This window comes from Balaenoptera physalus (assembly GCF_965194825.1).
Source record: "Balaenoptera physalus genome assembly, chromosome: 9".
In the NCBI taxonomy this organism is placed as follows: Eukaryota; Metazoa; Chordata; class Mammalia; order Artiodactyla; family Balaenopteridae; genus Balaenoptera; species Balaenoptera physalus.
The window spans coordinates 93,026,477-93,045,922 of NC_138888.1; the positions used below are offsets into that span (position 1 = coordinate 93,026,477).

At 38.9% G+C, this 19,446-nt stretch overlaps 1 protein-coding gene and 1 long non-coding RNA gene across 5 annotated transcripts in view; one reads left to right on the forward strand and one right to left on the reverse strand.

Moving 5' to 3' along the window:
- BCKDHB (branched chain keto acid dehydrogenase E1 subunit beta) overlaps positions 1-19,446 on the reverse strand; it is a 233,057-nt gene that overhangs the window by 108,702 nt on the left and 104,909 nt on the right. The gene's annotated exons all lie outside the window — the stretch shown is intronic.
- Positions 1-19,446, forward strand: part of LOC309666663 — a 137,176-nt gene that overhangs the window by 108,549 nt on the left and 9,181 nt on the right. For 2 of the 3 annotated variants that reach the window (XR_014267213.1, XR_014267215.1), the window contains one exon: positions 6,901-15,647. The exons of the other annotated variant lie outside the window; for it this stretch is intronic. This is a non-coding gene — a long non-coding RNA (uncharacterized lncRNA). The remainder of the gene's footprint in view (positions 1-6,900; positions 15,648-19,446) is intronic. 3 annotated transcript variants of the gene reach the window in all.

Genomic DNA, 19,446 nt, shown 5'->3' on the forward strand with positions numbered 1-19,446 from the left:
CACTTTCTAAACCTATATGGATATCACTTAAAATAGTTATTTTAAATAACTTCATAAAATTCCATAGTAATGATACATAATTTATGGTAAAAGTCTATAATGGAACAGAATCTGAAATCTGAATCACTTTGCGGTACACCTGAAGCTAACACAATATTGTAAATTAACTATACTTCAGTTAATTTCCATTAGTTTGTTTCCAGCTATTCCCAACTACAAACAAAACAGCGTTAACTATCCTTTATCAGCAATCCTTGCCTACTTGTGCTTTTATTTCTACAGGGTAACACACTAACATTTGTGGAGCACATCCTATGTGCCAAGCACTTTAATACCTTATTTGTATTATTTGATTGAATCCTTCCAACAATACTATAAGGCAGGTGCTATAATTATACCATTTTACAGCTTCTAATGACTCTGAGCATCTTTTCCTATAGCCACTGGCCACTAGTTTTCTTCTCAAGAACTGCCCCCTCTGCACTTTTTTTTTTTTTTTTTTACTGAGTTAATTGTAGAGGCACTTTGCACGTTATGGACATTAGCCCTTTTCTTCACATATGTTACAAATATTTTTCATAGGCTGCCATTTTATTTCGTTTTTTATAGATTATATGTTATCATGTTTTGTTTATAAGTCATCAAATTTTGTAACTTTGCCACAAACAAAATTTCATTTATACGTAGTCAAATGCGTCTCTCCTTTCTTTACAGCTTCTCTATTTGCTGACTTGTTTAAAATTACAACCTCCAGTCCCAGATTATACCATATTCTCTTACATTTTCTTATATTCTTTTATTGTTTAGTTTTTATATTTAAATCTTTATATACCAAGAATTTATTTTTACATTTTAGGAATTTAATTTTAGTTCTTTCAGATTAATATAAACTTTGTCAGCACCACTTACTAAACAAACTCTCTTTTCCAAATGACTTGTAATATCACCTTTGTCACATATTTTGCTATCTGCTTGTAAGCATTATTTTGTTGTAAGATCTGTATTATGAATTGGCAAACCAGTTTGAAAACTAAATCCAGTCACACCCATATAACTGCTTTCATGCTATAAAGACAGAGTTGAGTTAGACAAGAGACCACATGACCCACAAAGTTAAAAATATTTGCTATCTGGCCCTTTACAGAAAAAGTTTGCTAACCCCTGACCTATCTGTTAATTACTAGCCATAGATTGTTCACATGGCTTTGCAGTTAGTTTCAATTTCAGCTAATAGAAAATCCCCTTCACTCTTCTTTCTTAGCTATTTTGGGGCATTTATTCTTCTATATAAAGTTTCATATATTTTTAGGCCGTTTTTAAAAAAAACTAAAAAATTCCATTAGGATTGGAATTGGGGTTGTATTAAATGGTGTTTATTAATTTGCCATCCAAGAACACAGTATGTTCAAGTCTTGTTTTAAGACCTTTCCTAAGATTTTATTATTATTTTCTACATACATTCACCAGCTCTTTTGTAAAATGTATTCATACTATAGTTTGTTTTTGTTATGAATAGGGTCTTTTGGCCATTTTTCCGTTTCTAGCTATTTATCCCAAATTTTCCTGTAGAAAGTCACTTTAAATTCATTCCTCTCCTATTGAAGATTACATCTGGCTGGGGAAAACGTCTTACATACTTCCTTTATTATAAGTTATTTGGAAGGCTTTTGCTGTTTGTTCAGAGAGTACCCCCATGTCATTCCGAACAGCCTAATCACCACATATGGTGGTTGGAAAAAGCAACCACTCTGTCATGCCACAACCCTAAGAAAGAATATTTCCAACCCCCTACAGTGGGCTCTTTCTATGGTTCACGGGAAAGAAAAAGCCAGGGAACTACAGTGAGTCACAGACTGACTCTCATTAGCTGACAGTTCTACCGCTTGTAGAGTGCTTTATAACTTTCAAAACCTTCTCACATCAGACTTTAGTCTCACTGTTACCTCAAGTACAACAGTTTTAGATCCACAAACAGAGGAGTCTCATTAAGGAGCTCAGAGCAGATTGCATTGTTAAACTGCAGATTGCAGCTTAGGTTACTGAAGTCTATAGGTCCACAGGGCACCCAATTATAAGAAATGGAGTGTTAATGAGCTAATAGGACCATAAAGGCAAAATAGACTTCTGGGATACAAAAACTGGAATGAAGTTTATCCTTTTCCAGGCTTAGCATAAGTCATTTTTTTTTTAAACAGATCAAAATTAAATTAAAAAGTGAGAGCCCTAAAGAGATGCAATAATCTTGATGCAATTTTAAAATTTGGTTAACTAGATGATTTTGGAGGGTCCACATGAATCAACTAGACTCCCTGAAGGAACTTTAAGGCTTTAAGTGACTAAACAATCCTTCAGTGTCCCCTGAAGTTCTTTAATGTTCTAATATAATTTACACGGACAACATAAATAACTACATTGCTTTTCCTCGAAAGAGACTGAAATGGTTTCTACAATTTAGACCAGACTCACACTTTTTATTTAACATAGACAATCTGGAATACATATTGAACCCATTTGGGGCATTCTGTTTAATTTATTCTAGTAATCTGAAAAGTCACCCTATCTATATATAGCTAAAGTATCCAGATAGATGTTAACTCACTCAAGAAACTTACCTTTTATTTAGTTATTGTAAACATTTTTTTTAAGAGTAGGAGAAAAAGAAAGTCTTAATTTTATAAATTAGGAGAGAAAATAGAGCAGAGGTTGACTCACTTGCCCAAGGTCATCAGCAACCAGGGCCTGAGTTCCTTCTTCCATGAGAAGAGCCCAAAGCTCTGTGAACTACCCAGACAGTGCAGCCAGCCTTACAGCTTGGGGGACCTACAGAAACCAAGATAGGATACTTGGCGGTAGCAAAAAAAAAAAAAAAAGAAAAGGAGGAGGGTATCAGATTATCCTCACAAAAGGCTAAAGCAGGTGTCTGCTGTAGAAAAATACTGATAAATCTAGCTGGAAGCCCCTTCTCACCCATTCTCCGAAACAAGTTAAGCGATCCAAGCAAATTCAACTTCTTACTGTACATTTCTGGGGAGTGACTTTGAGGAGACTGTTGGGAAAATCAAGAAATGGGAAATATTCATGACACACACCCTACACTTACTTGCCAAAGGACCCAATATGCCATCCATGTACTCCTACCATCTTCATTTTGATTAATGGGCCCAAAAGGGATGCAAATTAACCCTACTTTCATAGCCCTGGCTTGATAAGATGGCTAGAGGATTCAGTCCAACCAGACCTTGTAAGCTCTCTCTCAAGATTAGTAGTCATGGAAGTTTCAAGGAGCCTCCCTTTCCTGAGGGTGGAACTGTTATAGACCACAGTTTGCCTGAGAGATTTTGGGTTTTCAACATCCTTTCCTTGTAACCCAAGAGCCCTCTCACTGAGTGTCCTTATATGCAACATTATTGGACTAAATATCTCACAACAGCCACACATTTAAAAAATTACATGGAACAAAGATAAGACCCTATACACTACAGGGTAATGTTGTTAACATAGTCACTAAAGAATTACTTATGTCAAAAGAGACACCACAAAAACTCTCATTGCCATAATTTGGCAAAATCTATCAGCTACACAGTCACGAATTTATAGTAAGGTCAATGCATATTTCAATAATTTGACTTTAGAATTAAGAGTAAACAATATTCCATTTACAAAAATGTCACTGATAAATGGTTCGGATCATCTAACAAACCACAGTTAACATTATCCTCGTAAAAGAAATGGGTGAATAGTTGGTAATAAACAAAACAATGCTAATAACAAATCTGATTAAGGGTTTTTTTAAAGATCGTAACAACCTATTTGTATCGCCCTAAATGCTGACTCTACAAAGAACTAAGTAAAATAATGTGGGCAAATGTGGACAAAACTAAAGCGCTATATGTTGACATGCAGGGAAAATATCAATGAAATTTTTGTGAAGTAAAGGTTTTGGACAAAAGATGCAGTCTTTCACAGATGCAAAATATCCCTCCAAGTTGATTCAGTGATTGGTCAAAGAACAAAAGCACCTAAGTGATATAATATTATTACTTCTAAGAGAAGAATATTTCCAAGTATTATTCTCAGTATTATGCACTCTAATATGCCCTATTTTTTTTTTTTTCTTTTTGGTGGAAAAAGAAAAGTGCTTTATTCAGGAAGGCTGCAACCTGGGAAGATGGTAGACTAGCAACCCCCAAACCATCTCCTAATATGCCCTATATTTTAGAGTTGGTATTTCATAAAGGTGTTTTTTAAAATAGACATTTTAAATTATTTTTGTAAAGACACTACACTCCCAACATGCTTTCTCTTTGTTCTTATCTATAACTTCCCTGACATCACATGTATCTGCTTAACATATCCAATGACATGGAACTCACTTCTTTTCAGGTATCCCAAAACAGAAACATAAATATCATAAGCCTCCCCCTAGGTTATGACAGAGGTCATGTCTCAGGAGAAAATAAGTCCTTCTAGGCATTCAGCTAGACAGACAATAATATCTCAAGTATCATCTGTAAGCCACCTAAAGTTAAAAGGGTCGTAGGACATTGAGAGTATGTCCAGAGAAGAGCAGTCAGTACTGTGGGGAATCTGGAAACCAAAAGGTGTAAATAACGGTGGAATGGGATGGATAGAATATTTAGTCTAGAGATGAGAAGACTATGAGGAGGCTTGGAAGTTGCCCAAATATTCGAAGACAAGTCGTGTAGAAGTAGGTACACGCGTGGTCTTATGAGAGAGATGAATAAGAGTCAATAGGTGATACAATGGAATATGACAGCCATAAAAAGAAACGAAACTGAGTTATTTGTAGTGAGGTGGATGGACCTAGTGACTGTCACACAGAGTGAAGTAAGTCAGAAAGAGAAAAACAAATACCGTATGCTAACACATATGTATGGAATCTAAAAAAAAAAAAAAAAGGTTCTGAAGAACCTAGGGGCAGGACAGGAATAAAGACGCAGACGTAGAGGATGGACTTGAGGACATGGGGAGGGGGAAGGGTAAGCTGGGACGCAGTGAGAGAGTAACATGGGCATATATACACTACCAAATGTAAAATAGATAGCTAGTGGGAAGCAGCCGCATAGCACAGGGAGATCAGCTCCGTGCTCTGTGACCACCTAGAGGGGTGGGATAGGGAGGGTGGGAGGGAGACGCAAGAGGGAGGGGATATGGGGATATATGTATATGTATAGTTGATTCACTTTGTTATAAAGCAGAAACTAACACACCATTGTAAAGCAATTATACTCCAATAAAGATGTTAAAAAAAAAAAAAGTCAATAGGTGGAAGTTAGAGAAAAGCAAATTTCAGCTGAAGTCTTTCTAACAAATAGAGCTGCGGGACAAGAAAACTGGTCGCCTCATTTTTACAGGAAGAGTCTAGAAGACTCTGGGAGATATCAGCTGACCTGATTAAAACGCATAAATATGGGATGGAGTAGTGAAGACCTTTATAATGCACCTGATGAGAGCCCCGTGAGAGTCTTTGGAATCGTTAGGGAGGCAGGAGCATGAAAGTCCCAAGGGATTAACATACACACACCACTATATATAGAATAGATAACCAACAAGGACCTACTGTACAGCACAGGGAACTCTACTCAATACTCTGTAATAACCTATATGGGTAAAGAATCTGAAAAAGAATGAATCTATGTATATGTATAATGAATCACTTTGCTGAACACCTGAAACTACTACAACACTGTAAATCAACTCTACTCCAATAAAATTTTTTAAAAATGTCCCAAGGGAACCGCTGTAAACCCAGAGCGGAGGGACAGGTTCTGCGTGAGTCTCACTCCCAGTGGAAAGTCTGGCTCTTACTCCTACTTGTGAAAGCTTTTGCAGCTGCCAAAATGTTTCAGTCACATGGAAATTGGGGTTGTCAGGCTTCCTTAAAATTCCAGTCTTCAAAAATAAGCCTCTCATCCCTACAGAGACTAATTAAAAACAAAAAAAAATCCGTATTTCCAACCATCAACCCTTTTGGTCAGAAATACTAATGAGAAACTAGACTCTCAGATAAGAGGCTACTTAACAGATTAGCCAACCTGTCTCCGCCCTTTGGCACCACCAGCCCAGCCTCCCCTGGAGGAGTTTAACCACACCAGGAGACAGAAGAATCATGCCTCAAGTGAGTCACGCCAAGGAGATTAATAGCCCCAAGCCCCAGCACAGGGACTTGTAGTACTGTTACTACACATGGTACCTGTCACACATCAATATCTCAATCTACAAACATGGAGACTGAATCTCCCCCTTTTTTCCTCCCCACCAATCCAGTCAAAGCAAAGTTTGGAAAATGCTGGAGGAAATTAATACAAATAGTATCAAAATTAATAACATACTGAGGTTTCTGCCATCAAAAATTCATAAGCAGTTCCATGATTGAAAGAACTAAAAAAAAAAAAAAAAGCAAAGAAGAGCCAAGAGAAAGGGGTCATTTTATTATTTTCCAAGTGTGACATGAGAAATCAGAAATTAATAGAAAAATGCCCTAACAGAAGATCACTGCATAACATTACTAGCAATGTGATTATAACCAAAGGGAAATTAATGATTAGAAGCAAAGCACCAGTCACCCTGCGGTGTTTAGAAGGAAACTCAGCAAGAACTCATTTATCCAGCATTGTAGGGAGGTGATTGTAGGAGATTCAACGTATCTGAGAGTTCACCCCACTCATACCTTTAAGCAATAAGATTGCATTTCAAACACAGTGTGGAGAGCAGAAATTAATCTCTTCATCATGGCAGGTAGAATTTGGAACATCAAATATAATACATTGCAATCAAGGTAAATGTCTACCTTGTTTCTACATTAAGTAACTACAAACTACTATGACTTTTTTTTTCAATATTCTATGTACTTTTAATTGTTTTTTTCTTTTCCCACAGCGTGCCTTGTTTTCAGGCTATGAGTATGTCGGCTTTAGTCTTGTCAACGTCCTTACCTTTGTCAATATAACTTTTCCCCACCTTCGAATGTGTTGCTTCTACATCTTCTAGTATGTTGCTTCTAATCTAATGTGAGCTATGACACTAAGTAAACAAGTTTGTTAGAATCCTATGTAAAGTAAAAGTTGAAGGGATATGATTAAGGGCCTCACAAAATCAGTGTGTGTGTGCTTTTATGCATAGGTTTTACGGCAACCAACCATAAGCTACTTAGAATTCTTTTTCTACCTACTTAGCCACATCATGGAAAAAAGATTCTAAGAAACCTAACCTCTGGATAAGTGGAGAGTTCATATATCATGGGACAAGAGATGAACTTTGATTTCACACCTGCTATATGATGCCACTCATACTAATAGCTGTGAAAGATAGATAAAAGGCAGAGTCTAATGGGAATGAGATGAGGACATTAAAAACAACACAAAGGGAAACCTGCTCTCAGAGATGGAAGGAAAGACTTAAAGGACCACGAGAAAACAGGTCCAGAAAAGCTTCCTGCAGGAGAAAACATGTAAACTGAGTGTTGAAAGGCTCATCAGACCTCAGATCCATCTAGGGAAGGAGATGCAGAGGAAACAACAGGTGCTAACGGGCTGCAGCAACAAAGAGCAGGGTGTTTTCAGGGAACTATAGTCAATTTGGTAGAGCTAGGCTATCACACGTGTGTGCAGAAAACAGCAGAAGATGATATGAGATAGCGCACCAGGGACCGAGAATGGAGGACCCATATGTCATAACACGTTGTCTTGAAGGCGACCCAAAACCACTGACAGAACTGAACTATAGGAGCGGGGATTCATGTGGTTTTTCAGTTTAGAAACATTACCCTGGCCAAAAGCGTGGGCTTTAAAGGAGCAAGAGGACACTATGTCCTAGAGAGAAATCATGATGGCTTGAGTAAGGCACTGAGAATGGAAGGAACAAACAGTTCAGGAGATACTGCAGGTGGGCTTCCCTGGTGGCGCAGTGGTTAGGAATCTGCCTGCCAATGCAGGGGACGCGGGTTCGAGCCCTGGTCCGGGAAGATCCCACATGCCATGGGGCAACTAAGCCCGTGTGCCACAACTACTGAGCCTGCGCTCTAGAGCCCGCAAGCCACAACTACTGAGGCCCGTGTGCCACAACTACTGAAACCCGTGCGCCTAGAGCCTGTGCTCCGCAACAAGAGAAGCCACCTCAATGAGAAGCCCGCACACTGCAACAAAGAGTAGCCCCTGCTCTCAGCAACAAGAGAAAACCCGCGTGCAGCAGCGAAGACCCAATGCAGCCAAAAATTAAATAAATTAATAGATAAATAAAATTATTTTTTAAAAAAAGAGATACTGTAGGTGATCCAGTCTACGTCAAAGTGGGTTACCCTGGGGGGTGAGGGGGAGTGAGGTGGTGGGGGGAGAAAGCAGCTGTGGAAAGTTAAAAAGGCAACTGCCAGAGATTTATAATAAAATCACTATAAAACTTGGTTAGTGGGTCTCAGTTCCACTCAGAACTGGAGAAATAATTGACCACTCGATTATGATAAAAAGATGATAAAGTTAGCAAAAGAAAAGTCTAAAAGGGACTTCCCTGGCGGTCCAGTGGTTAGGACTCCACGCTTCCACTGCAGGGGGCACTGGTTTGATCCCTGGTTGGGGAACTAAGATCCCGCATGCCACGCGGTGCGGCCAAAACAAAATTAATTAATTAATTAATTAAAATAAAATAACATGAAATCATTTTTTTAAAAAAGGAAAGTCTAAGGACACAAGGCATTTTACTAGAAATGAGAGAAATCCTGTGTAAAACATAAAAGGTAAATGGAGAACTTCTTATAATATCTGTATTATTTTACTGCATTACTTAATACTGAGATATCGGGCTGGCCAAAAAGTTCGTTCGTTTTTTCTGTCCACTTTTACAGAAAAACCTGGATGAACTTTTTGGCCAACCCAATATTTTTTATATTCCAAAATGCTAAAGGATGGTTTCCCTTCATTTCACACAACACTCCCCAATTCTTCTCTTAACGTCTCTGCCAGATGATCATCAAGTTTCTCCCATCAATGAGGGTCTCACAACCACAAGAGGCACTCATTTTGACAGTTCCAAATGATTTACAGTCCCTTTATGGATAAAACTGATACAGTCTCTTCGACATAAAACTGCTTCCCCACAACTTCCTCCTAGCACTTCCAAATACAATACTCTGGATTTTCACATCGTGAATTGGTTTTAATATCTACAAGGCAATTCCTAAAGCACCTTTAAAAAATAAAAATAAATCAAGCGGTTAATTTCTTCTACATGATAACCACAAACCAGATCTTTTTGTCCTTGCAATGACCCGCTGTTTAGCTGTCAGTCAGGGAGGCCACACTTATGACATGTCGGCATCTCTCCAGTTACGGTTGTTTCACTAGGTCTTTATTGGCTTTAGGGAAGAAAGGTCCATTATAGCTGTTAGTTAATCTTATTTTGCTTGATTTACTGTCAAGAAATAATATTCATTTTGCTGCCCAATGATGATTTACCACCTTTGTCATCTAAAATTTGCTAAACTCTATTGGAAGGATTCAGTATTTTAGAAAGCTAACTTTCCCTTCTTTCCCATCACCAATTTTGCAATTGGGGTTATTGGCAAAAGAAGTATAAGAGGTACTCAGGCTGTAAATGCCAAATCCGTTAAATGCCAAGTCCATTCACTCAAAAATGCTACCTGTGTGGGAGATTTCTGATACCTTGTCAATAAGCCAGAAATCTATATAATGAAGATACTCTTCATGGTCTACTTAACAATTCAATCCATTCAAGATCAGGCTTTAGAAACATCACATTCAATGTGCGCCATCATGGCTGACATCCCACATTGTTCAGCAGTTCTGGCCAAATGAGAAAAAAATAAGTATATAGATTAAAAAAGAGGAGACAAAATTGGTCTCACTTGCAGGATAAGATTACCAACCAAGAAAATCAGACAAAATCAACTAAGAAACTATTGAAATGAGTAAGATTTTGGTGAAATCATATATAGACTAAGACACACAAATCATCAGTGTTTCTGTTAAAAAAATGAAAAAAAAAAACATAATAGAGAAGCTTTCCAACTCAAAATGACTGACTGAATGTACGCTTTTGTCTTGCTTCTCTCCTGAGGCAGGAAATGAATACAAAGGGGGAGAAAACCTGTTAACAGACAAAACAACAAAGTGGGGGAGGGGTAGTGATAATTAGGCAAAAGAGACTGAAACAAGTCTCTGGTGGATGTGGGATGGAATGTAGACTAAGGGCAGAGGAAGCTAAAGCCCAGACCCATGGGGGTGCAGAGGGGGTGGACAGGGGCAGAGGAAGTTAAGGTCCCCAGAGACCCCAGATGGGCTCATGAGTAGGTCTGGAAGGTGGGTGTAAGAACTGGGAATGAAAACAGGGGAATTATATAAAGCAGCTGTACCAATTGCCCCACATCCCCAATAAAACACATCTCTCCAACCCTGACCCCAGAGACAATCCCGGCAAAGAAGCCAGTCTCTGACAAAATCATTCAAATTGCCTACAAAGACAGGCCTCTAGTGGAGGGGTTGATGTCCAAGAGTTAATCCTAGCTCTACTGTACATCTAGAGGCACCCCTCCTGCCCATTCACTCACCCTAAACAGCAAAGTCTCACCCTTGTGCACGCTCTCCATGGAAAAGACACCTGCTGAGGAGAGAGACCTATGGGAAAACTGTACCAGTCTGCTCTCCAGAACAATCGACAGGGAGAAAAAAATACATATCACCAGAAAAACCAAAACTACTGACGAAACAGAGATAATGTATAGAACAGAACTGTAAAAAACTATTGTTATTTTATAATATATATAAATGGAATTTATATTATATTAGTATACCCAGAACAAGAGAAGAAGATATGGCATAAAACAACACAAACAGCATGCTTCAAAAAGAACCGAGCATAAGAAAAAAAATTCTGATTGCTGAAATTAAAATAGGCAAAGTAAGAATTAAAAGGTAAATAGAGGAAATGTCCCAAATACTGCAAGAACATAATGGGACAAAAACTAGGACAGAAAAGACGAGAGACACAGAGAATCAATCGAGAAGGTCTACTCACCAACTGGTAAGAGTTTTTTGAAAAGCAAATATACAAAAGAGAAAGGATATAATTATTTTTAAATCAGTAATAAATCCCCAGAGGAAAGTCATGAGAGGCAAAACAAGATGAGCGAAACAGACATGCATTTAGAAACAGACCTATGGCATTTCAGTATAAAAGTACAAAAAAATTAAAATAAAATAAACGTTTCCAGAAAAACAAACACACAGAGAGATCACTTACAAAAGAATGAGAATCAGGCAGGCATGAAACTTTTTTACCCCAATATGATACAAGTATATAATGAAGCATCCTCTTCAAAGTCCTAAGTGAAAGTTATTGTGAACACAGAATTCTGCACACACAATTTGCACAGTCAAGTATCAATCAAGTGTGAGTCCAAAATAAATACAAGTCTCCCTTGTCCATACACTTTTTGCTTGAAGAAGTTAATTATGTACTTCCCTCAGCAAAATGAGGGAGAAAACCACGGAAGAGGAAAGACCCATAAAACAATGTCTGTAAGAGTGAAATGGATAAACATCTCCAAAGACTGTCGTGCAGCAGATTTAGAGAATGGCAGTCAAGCCTAGAACTGGAGACCAGAGGATTCCCTGGAGAAGCAGAAAGGAAAGTAGATTCCAAGACACAGTATTGCTCTGCAAGATATAGGCTGGTTATGCTTTCTCAAGGAGAAAAGGAAAGGTAATTCGAAACTCTAAAAAATCCAAAATGATCTAAAAGAATGCAATGGCCCAAATACGAAGCATCTAAAATGTAGCAAGATTTTGTATAATTTATGCACTCTAAGAAAAGGCGAACCATTTGATCTGGATGCCAAGAACATCTCCTTTGAGGGGCCCAAGGGCAGAGAACACTTGGCCTGATGTAAAAAAACAGAATCTTATTCCCTTGGTCAACTCAGTGGTGAAAAATATTTATGTTACCATAATAATATCAAGAGTATTATTTACTGGTTTTTAACTTTTAGAATCAACGTATAGACAAAGATTGGAAGATTTAATTGCAGCTACAGAACAGAATTTAATGTTATCAGTCTTGGCAACATAAAAATAAATAGCTGATAGAAAGTGGAAACTGGAAGGGAAGAAAGAGGTGGAGAGGTGAGACAGAGGACATTAATGTCACCTTCTTACACAGTAAAAGGTCAACAGATAATGAGAAGAGTTAATAGAACACAAAAATAGAGATTTAAAGAAATAATTGAAAATCAAAAGGCAAATAGTAGAAGAAATAAAATGCTATAACTCAAAACTGCAGAAATGATGAGGTGAAGCTAAAGGTAATGCAAGCACACTGAATCTTCATGTGTCAGAGTGGGGAAGAAATAACGTTTAAAACTGATGAATGAAGATCTAAGTTCATGGATATACCTGTGTGCAAATATACATATGCACATATGTGTGTGTTGGATCTTATACCTGATAACCCAAAACTTTTGCACATACTCTCCACTTTTGACAGTTTCCCTAACTATTACTCCCACTTTCTCAAGGTAGAATGTTAGAAACTAATTTCCAGTCTCCATCACAGCTAAGATAAACATGTGACCTAGGCTCTGTCAACCAAGCCTAATTCATCAGTGAGCCACATGAGGGACTGGGCAAGGGGAGTCCAATTTTCGGGCACAAGGTGTGGAACATGTTTTGGGCCCAGAGGCAGCAGCAACTAACCTAGGCATGCTGGCACACATGCAATTTGCCCCAGCACATTAATGTTTCATGCCACTAAGAAACACAGTAAAAGGCAAAGCATGACCACAGAGCTGAGAGCCTCAGAGAAAGACAGTTCCATACACAATGGCTCTTAGCTCAGGCTGGCCCATCTGCTCTGTTTTAGAAGTATCTACCACATGGTTCTCCCTGACTTTAATGCATTTTGCCTGTAACTCTGGAACTCAGCAGGTTCAATCTTTCCTGCCTCTAGTTACAAACCCTTCCTTGCTCCAGTTACAAAGTGACAGTTTTTAAGTGGTCTGCCCAACCTATTTCTTCCATTAATCCTGTTATTTTTAGTGAGTATTTCTGTAGAAATGTACAATGTATTACTTAGAGATATGGAAGTAGCCATCAGAAGAACAAAACAGAGAAATGGTTAGAAGTGGCTGTGTTTACAATCCCACGCCTGGGCATATATCCAGACAAAACTCTAATTCAAAAAGATACATGCACCCCTATGTTCATAGCAGCACTATTCACAACAGCCAAAACATGGAAACAACCTGAATGTCCATCAACAGATGAATGGATAAAGAAGATGTAGTATATATATAAATGGAATATTACTACACAAAGAAGAATGAAATAATGCCGTTTATAGCAACATGGATGCAACTTGAGATTATCATACTAAGTGAAATAAGCCAGACAGAAAAAGACAAATACCATGTGATATCACTTATATGTGGAATCTAAAATATGACACAAATGAACCTATCTACAAAACAGAAACAGACTCACAGACATAGAGAAGAGACTTGTGCTTGCCAAGGGGGAGGGGATTGGGGGAGAGTTGGAGTGGGAGTTTGGGGTTAGCGGATGTAAGCTATTGTATATGGAATGGATAAACAACAAGGTCCTACTGTAGAGCACAGGGAACTATATTCGGTATCCTATGATAAACCATAATGGAAAAGAATATAGAAAAAGAATGTATATGTATGTATAACTGAATCACTTTGCTGTACAGTAGAAATTAAACCATTGTAAATCAACTATACTTCAATAATTAAAAAAATAAAGTGGCTGTGTTTAGGGGGTGGGCCTAGGGACAGGGATGGAAAATGCTGTTTTGCATTACAGGCTCTGTTGTACTGTATGTTTGGTTACCATGTTAATGCATTACTTTATCTTAATCTCTTCTACTGTCACACTCAAAAAAAAAGGGAGGGCAAAGAAGGGAAAACTGTAATAACAATGATACTATTCACAATATCAACAAAAATAAAATACTAAAAAATAAACTTAAGGGACTTCCCTGGCAGTCCAGTGGTTAAGACTCCACGTTTCCAAAGCAGGGGGCGTGGGTTCGATCTCTGGTCAGGGAACTAAGATCCTACATGCTGTGTGGCACGGTCAATAAATAAATAAATAAATAAATAATTTTTAAAAATAAAATAAAAAAATAAGCAAAATGTGGAACAGCTATGTAAGAAACTATATAGCTTAATAAAGAGATAAAAGAAAGTATAAACAAGTAGAGAGAAAAACCAAGCTCCTGGAAGGAAAATCAAGAGAAGTGTATGACAGGAAGTATAGGTGTTTGGAAGGGTTGACTGCCCATGATTGATAATAGCAGCTTTCATTCTGGAGTAGATAAATTAAACAGGGAAGTGGCATACATCCTAATTTTATTTTTTAAAACCTTTATAGACCATAGTTTCAATAATTTTTAAGTTAAATTTTAACAGCAAAGTACTGCAAAACTGCAGTGTTTAGAAAAGGCAAGAAAATCTTACAGATTATAGCATAAATACTACAATTTCATCAAGTGTAAGTACCAGTTTTATGGGAAAGTAAGTTAAACGCCATCAAAGAGAAAAACAGAAAGTCAACAAATGTAGATTTTATTTTTTACGTTACACCTCAAATGTTAAACTCAGAACACAATGTACCTATGATCTTTGTTCACTAGGAAATGAGGTGATGAATTTCTTTCTTTTCATGCTGTTTCTCAAAGCAAAAGCAGATAGTTTAAATGAAATGAAAATCTTGAGTGGAACTCAAATAATTCAAGTGTACTGGCATACCTCGGAGATATCGTGGGTTGGGTTCCAGACCACTGCAATAAAGCGAGTATCACAATAAAGTGATTCACAAGAAAGTGTTTGGTTTCCCAGTGCATATAAAAGTTATGCTTATACTATACTGTAGTCTAAATGTGCAATAGCATTATGTCTAAAAAAAACAATGTAAAAAAACAACGTACATGGGCTTCCCTGGTGGCACAGTGGTTAAGAACCCGCCTGCCAATGCAGGGGACACGGGTTCAAGCCCTGGTCCAGGAAGATCCCACATGCCACGGAGCAACTAAGCCCGTGCGCCACAACTGCTGGGCCTGCACTCTAGAGCCTGCAAGCCACAACTACTGAGCCCGCGAGCCACAACTACTGAAGTCCTCACGCCTAGAGCCCGTGCTCCGCAACAAGAGAAGCCACTGCAATGAGAAGCCCATGCACCGCAACAAAGAGTAGCCCCCGCTCACCACAACTAGAGAAAGCCTGCGTGCAGCAATGACGACCCAAGGCAGCCAAAAATAATAAATTAAAATAATAAATTTTAAAAAAACACCAATGTACAGACCTTAATTTAAAAAGACTTCATTGTTAAAAAAAGGTTAACCATCATCTGAGCCTTCATCAAGTCATAATCTTTTTGCTGGTGGAGGGTCTTGCCTCAGTGCTGATGGCTGCTGACTTGATCAGGGTGGTGTTTGCGGCAGTTTCTTAAAATAAGACAATGAAGTTTGCCAATTCAATTGACTCTTCCTTTCACAAATGATTTCTCTGTAGCATGCAGTGCTGTTTGATAGCATTTTACCCAGAGAACTTCTTTCAAAATTGGAGTCAACCTTCTCAAACCCTGCTGCTGCTTTATCAAGTAAGTTTATCCCGTATTCTAAATCTTTTGTTGTCATTTCAACAATCTTCACCGCATCCTCACCAGGAGCAGATTCCATCTCAAGAAACCACTTTCTTTGCTCAGCCATAAGAGCAATTCCTCATCCATTTAAGTTTCATCATCAAGTTGCAGCAATTCAGTCACATCTTCAGGCTCCATTCTGAATTCTAGTTCTCTTGGTAAGTCCACCACATATGCAATTACTTCCTCCACCAGAGTCTTGAACCCCTCAAAGTCATCCATGAGGGTTGAAATCAACTTCTTCCAAACTCGTGTTAATGTTAATATTCTGACCTCTTCCCATGACTCACAAATGCTCCTAATGGCATCTAGAATGGTGAAACCTTTCTAGAAGGCTTTCAATTGACTTTGCCCAGATCCATAAGAGGAATCACTATCTATGGCAGCTGTAGAGCCTTATGAACTGTGTTTCTTAAAGACTTAAAAGTCAGAATTACTCCTTGGTCCATGGGCTGCACAATGGATGTTATATTAGCAGCCATGAATACATCATTAACCTTGTACATCTCCACCAGAGCTCCTGGGTGACCAGGTGCATTGTCAATGGGCAGTAATATTTTGAAGAAAAAAAAATTTTTTTTTTGAGCAGTATGTCTGAACCGTGGGCTAAAATTACTCAGTAAACCATGTTGTCAACAGATGTGCTGTCAACCAGGCTTTATTGTCCCATTTACAGAGCACAGGCAGAGTAGATTTAGCGTAAGTCTTAAGGGCCCTGGGATTTTCAGAATGATAAATGAGCATTGCCTTCAACTTCAAGTCACCAGCTGCACTGGCCCCTAACAAGAGAGTCAATCTCTCCTTTGCAGCTTTGAAGCCAGGTGTTGACTTCTCCTCTCTAGCTATAAGAGCCATAGAGGCATCTTCTTACAACAGAAGGCTGCTTTGTCTACACTGAAAATCTGTCATTTGGTGTAGCCACCTTCATTAATTTTCTCAGCTAGATCTTCTGGATAACTTGCTGTAGCTCCTACACTAGCACTTGCTGCTTTTTTTTTTTTAATTTATTTATTTATTTATTTTTGGCTGTGTTGGGTCTTCGTTTCTGTGCGAGGGCCCCCTCCAGTTGCGGCGAGCGGGGGCCACTCTTCATCGCGGTGCGCGGGCCTCTCACTGTCGCGGCCTCTCTCGTTGTGGAGCACAGGCTCCAGACGCGCAGGCTCAGTAGTTGTGGCGCACGGGCCCAGTTGCTCCGCGGCATGTGGGATCCTCCCAGACCAGGGCTCGAACCCGCGTCCCCCGCATTGGCAGGCAGACTCTCAACCACTGCACCACCAGGGAAGCCCTGCACTTGCTGCTTTATCTTCCACTTTGATGTTATGGAAATAGCTTTTTTTAAAACCGCACACACCAGCCTCTGCTAGATTCAAACTTTTCTCTGCAGCTTCCCCACCTCTCTCAGCCTTCACAGAATTGAAGAGAGTTAGGGTCTTGCTCTGGAATAGGCTTTGGCTTAAGGGAATGTTGTGGCTGCTTTGATCTTCTATCCAGACCACAGAAACTTTCTCCATATCAGCAATAAGGCTGCTTTGCTTTCTTATCGCTCATGTGTTTACTGGACTAGCTCTTTTAATCTCCTTCAAGAACTTCTCTTCTGCGGGAATTCCCTGGCGGTCCAGTGGTTAGGTCTCTGCGCTTTCACTGCCGAGGGCCCGGGTTTGATCCCTGGTTGGGGAACTAAGATCCAGCAAGCCGCGCACAGCCAAGGAAAAAATTTTAAAAAGAACTCCTCTGCATTCGCAACTTGGCTAACTGTTTGGCATAGGAGGGCTAGCTTTCCTGTCTCAGCTTTGGACGTGCCCTCCTCACTAAGCTACACCATTTCTAGCATTTCTAAAGTGAGAGACGTGCGACCCTTCCTCTCACTTGAACACTTAGAGGTCACTGTAAGGTTACTAACTGGCCTAATTTCAATATTGCTGTGTCTCAGGGAATAGAGAGGCCTGAGGAGAGGGTGAGAGACAGGAAGAGCTGCTCAGTGGGGCAGTCAGGACACACACATTTGTGGATTAGGTTCACCAGCCACATGGGCTCAGGTCCTTGTGTCCCAAAACAATCACAATAATAACATCAGAGATCCCTGGTCACAGACCACCGTATCAAATATAACAACAGTGAAAAAGTTTGAAATACTGCAAGAATTACCAACATGTGACAAAGAGACACAAAGTGAGCAAATGTTGTTGGAAAAATGGCACCAAGAGACTTGGTTGATGCAGGGTTGCCACAAACCTTCAATTTTTAAAAACACCATATAGTGGGAAGCACAATAACATGAGGTATGCCTGTATAAGGGGACACGTCAAAAAGGATTAGAAGTAGAAATATATAATTATGTAGTTTAATCTTGCTCTCTCTCCAGTTCCATATAGAAGGAAAAAAACAATGCCAAGCGAAAAAAATACGATAGTATGATTTACAAGGTTTATACGGTATGTAAGAATGTTATATTTTTAAAAGCATTATACAGGTGGGCAATGTAAAAGAAAATTACAGAGATGTTGCAAGCTCAAATTTAGAAGCATGTCATCAGCAAAACTCAAACGATAATTTTTAAAGCAATAAGTTAGTTAACTGTAAAATAACTACCCTAACAGGAGGCACTGTTTTACTACAAAACAGGGTTCAAGAATTTAAGACCTCTGGGAATTCCCTGGCAGTCCAGTGGTTAGGACTCCACGCTTTCACTGCCGAGGGTGTGGATTCAATCCCACGTCGGGGAACTAAGATCCCACAAACCACGCAGCATGGCCAAAAAAAAAAAAAAAAATCCCTGTTTTGTGGAGTAAAGGGAACCCTCCTACACTGTTAGTGGGAATGTAAGTTAGTGCAGCCACTATGGAGAACAGTATGGAGGTTCCTCAGAAAACTAAAAATAGAATTACCATAGGATCCAGCAATCCTACTCCTGGGAATATACCCAGACAAAACTGTAATTCAAAAAGATACACGCACCCTTATGTTCATAGCAGCACTATTCACAATAGCCAAAACATGGAAACAATCTAAATGTCCATCGACAGATGAATGGATAAAGACGATGTGGTACATATATATATACATATAATGGAATACTACTCAGCCATAAAAAAGAACGAAATAATGCCATTTGCAGCAACAGGGATGCAGCTAGAGATTATCATACTAAGTGAAGTAAGTCAGAAAGAGACAAATACCATATGATATCACTATCTGTGGAATCTGAAAGGCACAAATGAACCTATCTACAAAACAGAAACAGACTCACAGACATAGAGAACAGACTTGTGGTCGCCAAAGGGAAGGAGGGAGGGAGAGGGATGGACTGGGAGTTTGGGGTTGGTAGATGCAAACTGTTATGTACAGAATGGATAAACAACAAGGTCCTAATGTATAGCACAGGGAACTATATTCAGTATCTTGTGATAAACCATAATGGAAAAGAATATAAAAAAGAATGCATATATGTGTATAACTGAGTCACTTTGCTGTACAGCAGAGATTGCCACAGCATTGTCAATCAACTATACTTCAATTAAAAAAAAAAGAATTTAAGACCTGAGATTGAACTGTAGTTCTGCCACTTATTAGCAGAAAGGCTTAGGGACGTTTCTAATCTTTCTGAGACTCAGTTTTCTCATCTCTAAAATGGGAGTGATAATTCTTAGCATATAGGACAACTGAAAGGATTAAATCAGATTATACAGAGTCCTGACAGAAAGCCCACACGAAATAAACATGGACGAAAAAGTACTGCCCCTCTCCGGAAATACATTTC